Source organism: Choloepus didactylus, chromosome 4, assembly GCF_015220235.1.
Source record: "Choloepus didactylus isolate mChoDid1 chromosome 4, mChoDid1.pri, whole genome shotgun sequence".
In the NCBI taxonomy this organism is placed as follows: Eukaryota; Metazoa; Chordata; class Mammalia; order Pilosa; family Megalonychidae; genus Choloepus; species Choloepus didactylus.
Genome location: NC_051310.1, coordinates 152,869,312 through 152,881,710, shown reverse-complemented (window position 1 = coordinate 152,881,710; position 12,399 = coordinate 152,869,312).

Here is a 12,399-nt window from a genome sequence, read left to right as displayed (position 1 = left end):
TGTCTAGGTAAGCCAGCTGGGCAGGGGAACTTGCTGCCCTCCCCACTATGTGGGACCTGACTTCAGGGGTGTAAATCTCCTTGGCAATGCAGGATGTGACACCTGAGGATGAATCTGGACCTGGCATTACGGGATTAAGAACATTTTCTTGACCAACAGAGGGATGCGAAATGAAACAAAATAAAGTTCCACTGGCGGAGAAATTTCAAATGGAGCCGTGAGGTCACTCTGATGGACATTCTTATGCACTATATAGATAACCCTTTATACAGATTTTTTTTAAATTTTATTTTGAAATAAATTCAAAGTTACAGGAACAGTTGCAAAAACAATACAAACCCCATACACAGCATACCCTGATCCCCTCCCCCAATACCCCGATCCAGCAACTTTAACATGCTGTCACACTGCCATTTCTTTCTTTCTCTCGCTCCCTCCTTCCCTATCATCCATCATCTATTGTTCTGTCTTCTGAACATATGAGAGCAAGCTGCACACATCCTTGAACAAACACTATAATTCACATATACAATTCCCATGAACAAGAAAATTCTTTTATGCAATACCATTAAGTGCAGCTAAGAAGTTCAAGAAATTCAACATTGATACAAAGCTTACATTTTATATTTCCTTTTTTTTTTTTTTTTTCTTATGTCCCAACTGTGTCCCTTTGAGCCTCCTGTCCTCCATCCTCAGATCCCATCCAGGATCATCCTTGGCATTCAATTGTCATCTATTTTGATTGTCATTTTTTTTTTTCAATTGTGGAAACACATATACACCCTAAATCTTCCTATTCCACCCCCTCCCTAACATTCCATTAGTGGGATTAATCACATTTAGAAAGTTGTAATGCTATCACCTTCCCACCATTCATTACTAGAAATTTCCCTTCACCTCAAACAGCAACCCTACACTCATTTCTTAACTCCCCATTGCCCCTTCCCCCACTTCTCGTAACCCATAGTCTACGTTTCATCTCTATAGTCATATTCTCTGATAATTTCTTTATGTTTACTGTGGGGCTTAAATTTAATCTCTTAAATACATAACAATCTTGTTTTTCTTTGATACCAACTTAACTTCAATAGGACAAGTAAACTATGTTCCTATACTCCTTCATTCCCCTGCCTTTATATAGTTCTTGTCAAAAATTACATATTTTACATTGAGTCCAAAACCACTGATTTGTCATTAGAGTTTATGTATTTTATATCCTGTAGGAAGTAAATAGTGGAGTTACAATTCAAAAATTATTGACTTCTATTTGTATTCCATTGTGGACAGAGAATGTACTTTGAATATATTCAATTTTTTTTTGTTTTTTTTTTTTAATTTATTGAGGCTTGTTTTATGTCCCAGCATATCGTCTATTCTGCAGAAAGATCCATGATCACTAGAGAAAAATGTGTGTCCTGGTGATTTGGGATGTAAGGTTCTATATATGTCTGTTAAAATTCTCTATATCTCTCCTTTCTTTGTTTCTCTGTTAGTAGGGCTTCCTTTAGTATCTGAAGTAGGGCAGGTCTTTTATTGGCAAAATCTCTCAGCATTTCTTTGTGAAAAATTTAAGCTCTCCCTCAAATTTGAAGGAGAGTTTTGCTGGATAAAGTATTCTTGGTTGAAAATTTTTCTTTCTCAGAATTTTAAATATGTCATGCCACTGCCTTCTCACCTCCATGGTGGCCACTGAGTAGTCACTACTTAGTCTTATGTTGTTTCCTTTGTATGTGGTGAATTGCTTTTCTCTTGCTGCTTTCAGAACTTGCTCCTTCTCTTCAGTATTTGAGAATCTGATCAGAATATGTCTTGGAGTGGGTTTATATGGATTTATTCTATTTGGAGTTCTCCAGGCATTTATGCTTTGTGTATTTATTTTGTGTAGAAGGTTTGGGAAGTTTTCCCCGACAATTTCTTTGAATACTCTTTCTAGACCTTTACCCTTCTCTTCCCCTTTTGGGACACCAATGAGTCTTCAATTTGGATGTTTTATTTTAACTATCATATCCCTGAGATCCATTTTGATTTTTTTGATTTTTTTCTCCATTCTTTCTTTTGTTCTTTCATTTCCTGTTCTGTGGTCCTCTAGGACCACTCTAGGACACTGAGTCGTTGTTCACCTTCCTCTAATCTTGTATTATGAGTGTCCAGAGTCTTTTTAATTTGGCCAACAGTTTCTTTTATTTCCATAAGATCTTCTATTTTTTTTATTTACTCTTGCAAGTTCTTCTTTATGCTCTTCTATGGTCTTTATGTTCTTTATATCCTGTGCCATGTTCTTCTTCATGTCCTTTATATCCTGTGCCATGCTCTCATTCTTTGACTGTAGTTCTTTGATTAATTGTGCCAAGTACTGTGTCTCTTCTGATCGTTTGATTTGGGTGTTTGGGATTGGGTTCTCCATGTCATCTGGTTTTATCATATGCTTTAAGGTTTTCTGTTGGTTTTGGCCTCTTGGCATTTGCTTTACTTAGGGTTCTTTCAAGTTATAAAAAATACCAATCTAATTTTTCAGATCTACAACTTGGTGGCATTCACTTTTTCTAACTAACCAGCACATGGCATCTGCGAGTCACCTATTCCCCTCAAGTCAGTTCTCCCCAACTTTGTCTTTGTGGTGTGTGGGGAAATGATTCTTGTGGGGTTCAATTGGTGCACACAGTTTGGGTGTGTTGTTGGTGCTGTCCACCCTGAACATGGGGCATGTGTCTGGGTGATTAGGGAGGCAGGGCAGCTTTAATATTCAAACATTCCAGGTGTTCCTGGAGATTCAAGGCTGTTGCAAGAGTCTAAGCCTTCATTTCAGTCTTGCCACAGATTTTCTCTACTGCTGACCCACAAGTCCCCAGCATTGACATAGGGTCCCTGGGATTTCCGAGTGGGCCCCCTTCTCAGCTGTGATCTTCCAGGACCTCTGCTGTGGGAAGGCTGTGCTGTGTCACAAGTGCTCACCATCCCTCAAGGGAAGCCCCAGGACACCGGGCTGGCAGGCTGTGCAGGCGCACTCCCAGCCTGATGCAAAAATGGCTGAATGGGACGTCTCAATCCTGCCCCCTTTTCGCACAGCTCTGCCTTCCCAGCTCAGGGACAACTAGCTGTGGGTGCACCCTAGGCCACTGTCCATGGCCAATATTGTTGCGTGTGTGCAGTGCCATGGGATACACTCCCCATCAGACTGGGTTTCCTGGCACGGCTCTGGACTGTGGGTCCGCCCTGGGCAGGAGTATCACCACCATGCTGGAGAGCTGGCTGCAAGTGGCGTGGTTTCTTTCTCCTTTTGGCTTTCCCCTCTGCCCCCCTGGCCCTGAGGCAATCAGCAGTGGGTTATCCTCCATACCAGACTCCAAGAGGTTGGCACAGCCTGCTCCTGCCATGCTTCACTCTGTGGTTCTCACTGTCATAACTGCAGCCGCTCCTGGGATTTTTTTTTTTTTAAAGAACTAGTCCATCTCCAAATGCCAACCCCCAGTTTCCCCACACTGCAGTGTGGCCACAGGACTTTCAGCTGGCTTACTCATTTCAGAGTGTAGACTCCCGGTTTCACCAAGTGTATGGTCCCTGTGGTTTTAGCAGACCTTGTCCAGCTGGTGCATTGCTGGAATTGGTGTTCTGGATCACTTCTGGTTTTTATCTAGTATTTTTCATGGAGGTGTTTTTTTGCCTTGTCTCATCTAGCCATCATCTTAGGGCCTCCCCTTTATAGGTTTTAAGGTATTGAAATAGCTAGAAGTAAATACCTGAAACTATCCAACTGCATCCTGGTAGCCTTGACTCTTGAAGATGATTGTATAACAATGTAGCTGACAAGGGGCAACAGTGTGATTATGAAAGCCTTGAGAATCATACTCTCTTTATCCAGTATATGGATGGATAAGTAGAAAAATGGGGACAAAAACTAAATGAAAAATAGAGTGGGGGGATGATTTGGGTATTCTTTTTCACTTTAATTTTTCATTCTAATCCTTATTCTTTCTAGTGTAAGGAAAATATTCAAAAATAGATTGGGGTATTGAATACACAACTCTAGAATGGTACTATGAACAGTTGATTGTACAGCATGGATGATTGTATGGTGTGTGAATATATCTCAATAAAACTGAATTAAATTAAAAAAATAAAAGTATGGAAGAAGATATGCCATGATGACATGCTGACATTAGTCAAAAGAAAGATGGAGGATGGTTTTTATGCTCTGTGAATATATCTTAATAAATTGCATTAAAAAAATCACAGGACAAGACAGAGATCTAGAAAGCCAGGGAAAACCCTGCATACAGCATTCACTTTGGGCAGACCCTCCTGAAAGAAGGGGTAAAGTGCAAGAAAATCTTTGTCTTATCACCAGATGATTACAATGCCAAGAAACAGATATCTCAGGTAATAAAACCAAGGGTTAAGATTTTAAAATATTAAAATATACAGTGTGCAACAAAATAATGCATGACAAACAAAGAAACAGGAAATGATGGCCCATCCAAAAGGAAATGATAAAAATAGAGAAAACACCAATGAAGAGGGCAATGATGTGGACATAACAAACAAAGCCTTTAAAAGAATGATCTTGAAAATGCTCAAGGAGATAAAGAAAAGTACAAAGAACCAAATGATATCAGCAAGAAATGAACAAGCAATATGAGAGTCTAAATAAAGAGACAGAAATTTTAAAAAGGAACCAAAAAACTACTGGAGTTGAAGAACACAATAACGAAATGAAAAATGCCAAGAAGGTTTCAAAAACAAACTGTAGCTGGCAGAAGAAAAAATCAGTGAACTTGAAGAAAAGACACTTGAAATGAGTCATACTGAGGAGCAGAAAAATATATATGTATTAAATGCAAAAATAGCCTACGACAGCTATAGGACATCATCAAATGTACCAATATATGTATTATGGTAGTCCAAGAAGGAGAAGAGAGAATGGGGCAGAAGGAATAGTCAAAAATGACAATGAATTCCCCAAATTTATCAAAAGGCATGGACATACATATCCAAGAAACTCACAGAACACTAAACAGGATAAACATGAAGAAAAATAAAGTACATTTTATACTGATTACACTATCAAATGCAAAGGACAGGGAGAGAAATCTAAAAGCCACAGTAGGAAAGCAAGGTATCATATACAAGGGAATCCAAATTAGATTCAGGGCTGATTTATCATCAGAAACCACAGGGGCATGAAAGTAGTGGGCTGAAATATTTAAAGTGCTGAAGGAAAACAACAGCCAGCCAAGAGTTTTATATCTGGTGAGACTCTCCTTAGAAAATGAGGTAAGATTAAGACATTCTCAGACAAACAAAAGCTGAGGGGATTTCATCACCTCTAGACAGGCCCTACAAGCAATACTACAGGGAGTTCTTGACACTAAAAGGAAAGGACACTAGACAGTGGTTCAAGGCAGCATAAAAAAATAAAGATCTGCAGTAAAGGTAACCATTTGAGTAATTAAAAATGCCAATATTTTTATATTGTATTGTTTGCTATGCTACTCCACTTTTTCTTTCCTATAAGTACTAAAATGCAAATGCCTAAAAAATAATGATAAATCTATGCTTTTGGACATACAATGCACAAAGATATAAGTGGCATGATGGTTAGGTTCATGTATCAACTTGGCCATGTGATGGTGTCCAGGTGTCTAGTCAAGCAAGCACTGGCCTTACCATTACTGCAAGGACATTTGTGGCTGGTTAATAAACCAGGAAGCTGGTTTATTAAGTCATCAGTCAATTGACTGCCTCTGTAGCTAATTACATCAATGAAGGGTGTGTCTTCCACAATGAGAAAATCCAATCAGCTGGATTTAATCCAATCACTTGAAGACTTAAGGGGGAAGAGAGAATGTTTACTTCTTCAGCCAGCCAGCCTCTCCTGGGGAGTTCATTGAGGACTTTCATCAGAGTTGCCAGCCCAAAGGTATTTGGACTTGTGCATCCCCACATTTGCATGAGACATGTGTATAAAATCTCATATTTATAGATGTATCCTGTTGGTTCAGTTTCCCTAGAGAACCCTAACAGTACAGCTTGGTACCAGGAGTGGTTCTTGAGAAACAGAATCTTGAAATGGGCTTTTACAATTGGTTTTCTACTCTGTTTAGATTCATACGCACTAATGACTACATTTCCAATAATCAAGATGGCACTGACAGTTCATGGCATGAGTCGGCAATGGAGAAATGCAAAATATCACCATCTGATCCTCCTAATAATACTCTTGAATGAGGAAAGGTTCTGGGTTACAGTGTTTTTGACACTGTAACAGTTTTGTGGAGTTAAGAGGTATAATGCTGTTGGCTGGTTGTTCTTAGATGCTCTGGATAAAGTTGTAAGAGAAAGGGATGAGATGAAGGCTTCAAATTTGAAACTTAAATGCTGTATAACAGATGTAAAATTTTCTATCTGTGCCATGAAAGAAAATTTTATTTCCTGTGGCCACAGACTTGAGATTTTTGAAACCATAACCAGAGTCTCATTGTACAAATAGCAGATTTACAAAGTCAACTAAAATCTCAACCTTGAAGGGTGTCTGCTGTCAAAGTAAAGGCATTGATTGGAAAAGAATGGTGTCCTAGTTTGCTAATGCTGCGGAATGCAAAACACTAGAGATGGATTGGCTTTTATAAAAAGGGGGTTTATTTGGCCACACAGTTACAGTCTTAAGGACATAAAGTGTCCAAGGTAACACATCAGTAATCGGGTACCTTCACTGGAGGATGGCCAATGGTGTCCGGAAAACCTCTGTTAGCTGGGAAGGCACGTGGCTGGCATCCGCTCCAAAGTTCTGGTTTCAAAATGGCTTTCTCTCAGGACGTTCCTCTCTAGCAAGCTTGCTCCTCTTCAAAACGTCACTCACAGCTGCACTCTGTTCAGTCTCTTTGAGTCAGCACGTTTACATGGCTCCCCTGATCAAGGCCCACCCTGAATGGGCAGGGCCACGCCTCCATGGGAGTATCCCACCAGAGTCACCACCCACAGCTGGGTGGGGCACATTCCAAGCAAATCTAATCAGCACCAAAAGTCTGTCCCACAAGACTACATCAAAGATAATGGCATTTGGGGAACAAAATGCATTCAAACCGGGATCCTGAATCTTGGGATAGGGACATATGGATTGATAATAATGACAGTGAGGACACTAGAACCCTGTATTCTGCTGAATTTTTGCTAGATATACTTGTAATGGTCTGCACTGAGGAAACAGCCTCCCTCCCATCTCCAGGCTGCCTTGAGGAGTCTGCCATCCAAACTCCAAACTCCTTTCAGTGCCTTCTAAACCTGTAATCATCTCCCCTGAGGAAGCAGCCCTTACTCCTCTGTCTGGAAAGATTAATCCTGTTTTACCAGATGAAACTGCAACAGAATGTCCTGAGGTAAATGGCTTGAAGGATAGTTCTGATTCTTTTCATGACCCACCCCCACCATCACTCTTTTCTTCAAGACCTATAACTAGACTAAAGTCCCAACAGGCCCCATAGGGTGAGGTACAAAGTGTGACCCATGAGGAAGTATGCTATACTCCAAAAGAACTGCATGAGTTTTCCAATTTATATAGACAGAAATCAAGGAAATATGTGTGGGAATGGATATTAAGGGTGTGGGATAGTGGTGGAAGGAATAAAAAGTTGGATCAGGCTGAGTTTATTGATATGAGCCTGTGCCAGTTTGGATGCATTACTGCCCCCCAAACACCATTATCTTTGATGCAATCTTGTGGAGGAAGATGTTTTAGTGTTGATTAGATTGGAATCCTTTGAGTGTTTCCATGGAGCTATGACTCAACTGTGAGTGAAACATTTGATTGGATAATTTGCATAGATGTGTTACTCTGCCCATTCAGGGTGGGTGTTAATTGGATCACTGGAGTGTAAAAAGGAGTTCACAGACAGAGGAAACAGAGCAACTGGGAGTGACATTTTGAAGAGGAGTTGCAGCTAAGAGGGGACAAAACACCCCAAGAGCAACATTTTTGAGACTGCCATTTTGAAATGCAACCTGGGAGCAAGCAGAGGCCAGCCACATGCCTTCTAAGCAAACAGAGATTTTCCAGATGCCACCAGCCATCCTCCAGTGAAGGTACCTGACTGTTGTTGCCTTACCTTAGACACTTTATGGCATTAAGACTGTAACTTTTTAACCAAACAAACCCCCTTTATAAAAGCTATTCCATTTCTGGTATTCTGCATAATGGCTGCATTAGTAAACTGGAACAGAGCCCACTAAGCAGAGATACCGCATTCAATGTCGTAGTTCAAGGGGATAGAAAGGGCATTAACAGTTTGTTTGGGTGGTTGGCAGAATCATGGACCAAAAGTTGGCAGACATTACCTGAAATCAAAATGCCAGAACTGCCATAGTATAATATAGAGGACGGGATTGAAAGGCTTAGAAAGATTGGAATGTTAGAGTGGATTTCTCATCGAAGATGGAATAGCACAACCCAAGAATGTCCAAAGGACACACCTTTTACCAGGACTGTGAGAAATAAATTTGTGATACTAGCTCCATCATCCTGGAAGAGCTCTGTAGTCACCATTCTCTGTCGGTCAGATATTACCATGGGAACTGCTGTCACTGAGCTGGAATCATTAAACACAATGGGGATAATCAGATCCTGAGTTGGCAGAAGCCATGTGGCAGCAGTTAATTGCCAAAGACAAGGTGGGCATGGCTATTATAATGGAAAACAGGCTCAAAGCAGCAATCAAAATAATCTGACCCACAGAGAATTATGGCATTGGCTAGTAGATCATGGAGTACCTAGAAGTAAAATAGATGGGCAATCTACTAAATTCTTATTTGACCTGTAAAAGCAGAAGAATTCCAGGTCAAGTGAACAAAAGTCAACCTTGAATTACAAAATCAGTGAGTTGAGGCCCCTTAATCAATTCCCAGACTTGAGAGACTGTAGATCCAGAGCCCCTTGAATGAGGGGAAGGCCAGGTACCTTTGGGAAAGGACCCTGTTACACTGCCAAAAATTTATACTTTTAATCTCCCTCCCAGCCTTCCCCCAGGGGACATACAGCCTTTTCCCAGGGTAACTCTGCATTGAGGAAAAGGAAATGATCCGATACTTTTGGGATTATTAGACACTGGCTCATAAGTGACATTAATTTCAGGAGACCCAACACATCACTCCGGTCCACCAGTCAGAGTTGGGGTTTATGGAGATCAGCTGATTGATGGAGTTTTAGCTCAGGTCCATCTCACAGTGAGTCCAGTGGGGTTCTAGACCCATTCTGTGGTTATTTCCCCAGTTCAAGAATGCATAATTGAAGCAGACATGTTCAGCAAATGGCAGAATCCCCTCATTGGTTCCCTGACTCATGGAATGAGGGCTATTCTGGTAGGAAAGGCCAAATGGGAGCCAGTAGAACTGCCCCTGCCTAGCAAAATAGTAAATTAAAAGCAATACTGGATTCCTGGAGGGATTGCTGAGATTAAAGCCACTCTTAAGGACTTGAAGGATGCAGGGATGGTAATTCCCACCACAACCTCATTTAAGTCTCCCATTTGGCCAGTGCAGAAAACAGATAGGTCTTGGAGGATGACACCGGATTATCATAAGCTTAACCAATTGGTGACTATAATTGCAGCTGCTGTTCCAAATGTGGGGGTATCACTGCCTGAGCAAATCAACATATCCCCTGGTACCTGGTATGCAGCTACTGAGCTGGCAAATGCTTTTTTCTCAATAGCTGTTAGTAAGGACCACCAGAAACAGTTTGCTTTCAGCTGACAAGACCAGCAGTATACTTCACTTTCCTACCTCAGGGGTACATCAACTCTCCAGCCCTATGTCATAATATTGTCCTCAGGGACCTTGATTGTCTCTCCCTCCCACAAGACATCACAATTGACGATATCATGTTGATTGGACCTACTGAGCAAGAAGCAGCAAGTACTCTAGACATATTGATAAGTCATTTGTGTGTCAGAGGATGGGAGACAAATCCAACAAAAATACAGGGGTCTTCCACCTTAATAAAATCTCTAGGTATCCATTGGTGTGGGGCATGTCGAAATATCCCTTATAAGGTGAAAGATAAACTGTTGTATCTGGCCCCTCCTATGACCAAAAAGGAGGCACTCACCTAGGTTGACTCTTTGGATTTTGGAGACAACATATTCCTCATTTGGGTGTGCTACTCCAGCCCATTTACCAAGTGAGCAGAAATGGTTCAAGTTTTGAGTGGAGACTGGAAAAAGATGAGGCTCTGCAACAAGGGCCAGGCTGCTGTGCAAGGTGCTCTGCCATTTGGACCATATTATCCAGTTGATCCAATGGTGCTAGAAGTGTCAATAACAAATGAATTTGCTGTTTGGAGCCTTTGGCAGGCTCCTATTTGAGAATCACAACGCAGGCCCTTAGGATTTTGGAGTAAAGCCTTACCATCCTCCATAGATATCTATTCTCCTTTTGAGAAAAATAGCTTTTGGCCTGCTATTGGGCCTTAGTAGAGACAGAACACTTAACCATGGGCCACCAAGTTACCATGAGACCTGAGCTGCCTATCATGAGCTGGATGTTGTCTGACCCACCAAGACATAATGCTTGGTGTACACAGGGGCATTCTATCATAAAATGGAAATGGTATGTATGAGATAGGGCTCAAGAAGGTCCTTAAGGCACAAGTAAGTTACACGAGAAAGCGGTCCAAATGCCCATGGACCCCATTCCTGACACATCACCTTCTCTTTCCCAGCCCAGAGCTATGGCCTCTTGGGGAGTTCCTTACAATCAGCTGACTGAGGAAGAGAAAACTTGGGCCTGATTTACAGATGTTCTGCATGATATGAAGGTACCACCTGAAAGTGGACAGCCGCAGCACTGCAACCCCTTTCTGGGATGTCCCTGAAGGACAGTGGTGAGGGGAAATCCTCCCAGTGGGAACTTCTAGCAGTGTACCCAGTTGTTCATTTTGCTTGGAAGGAGAATGGCCAGAAGTGTGTTGTATATCGATTCATGGGCCATTGCTTATGGTTTGGCTGGATTTGTCAGGGACTTGGAAGTAACATGATTGGAAAACTGGTGACAGAGAATCTGGAGAAGAAGTATGCAGATAGACCTTTCTGAGTGGGAAAAAAACATGAAGATATTTGTGTCCCAGGTGAATGCTCATCAGAGGGTGACTTCTGCAGAGAAATATTTTAATAATCAAGTGGATAAGCAACCTGTTCTGTGGATACCAGTCAGCCTCTTTCCCCAGCCACTCCTGTCATTGCCCAATGGACTCAAGAAGAAAGTGGTCACAGCAGTAGGGATGGAGGTTATGCATGGGCTCAGCAACATGGACTTCCACTCACCAATGTCAACCTTGCCACAGCCACCGCTGAGTGCCCAATCTGCCAGCAGCAGAGACCCACACTCAGTCCCTGATATGGCACCATTCCTTGAGCTGATCAGCCTGCTACGTGGTGGCAAGTTGATTACACTGGACCACTTCCATCATGAAAGGGGCAGCAATTTGTTCTAACTGGAATAGACACATACTCTGGATATGGGTTTTCCTTCCCTGCATGCAATGCTTCTTCCAAAACTACTATCCATGGACTTATAGAATGTCTTATCCACTGTCATGGTATTCTATATAGCATTGCTTCTGACCAAGGAACCCACTTCACAGAAAATGAAATGAGGGAATGGGAACATGCTCAAAAAGTCTCTAGACTTACCATGCTCCCCATCATCCAGAGGCAGCTGGGTTGACAGAACAGTAGAAGGGCCTTTTGAAGACTCAATTACTGCACCAACTAGGTGGCAACACCTTGCAGGTCTGGGGCAGTGCTCTCCAGTAGGCTGTGTATGCTCTGAATCAGCATCCACTCTACGGTGCTGTTTCTCCCCTAGCCAGGATTCACGAATCTGAGAATCATGGGGTGGAAATTGGAGTGGCAATGCTCAGTATCACTCCTAGTGATTTACTAGGAAAATTTTTGCTTCCGGTCCCTGCAATCTTAAGTTCTGTTGGTCTACAAGTCTTAGTTCCAAAAGAAGGAGCACACCCACCAGGAGACAAAACAATAATTCCATTGAACTGGAAGTAAATACTGCCACCTGGCCAATTTGGGCTTTTCATGTCTCTGAATCAACAGGCAAGGAAGGGGATTACTGCACTGGCTAGGGTGATTGATCCTATCAAGGGGAAACAGCACTGCAACTACACAATGGAGGTAAGGAAGAGTTTTCCTAGAATAAAGAGATCCCCTAAGGTGTGTCTTAGTACTATCATGCCCTATGATTAAAGTCAATGGAAAACTGCAACAATCCAATCCAGCAGGACTACTAATGGCCCAAAAACTTTGGGAATGAAGGTCTGAGTCTCCCCACCAGGCAAAGAACCACAGCCAGCTTAAGTGCTTGCTGAGGGTAAAGGGAACATGGAGTGGGTAGTGG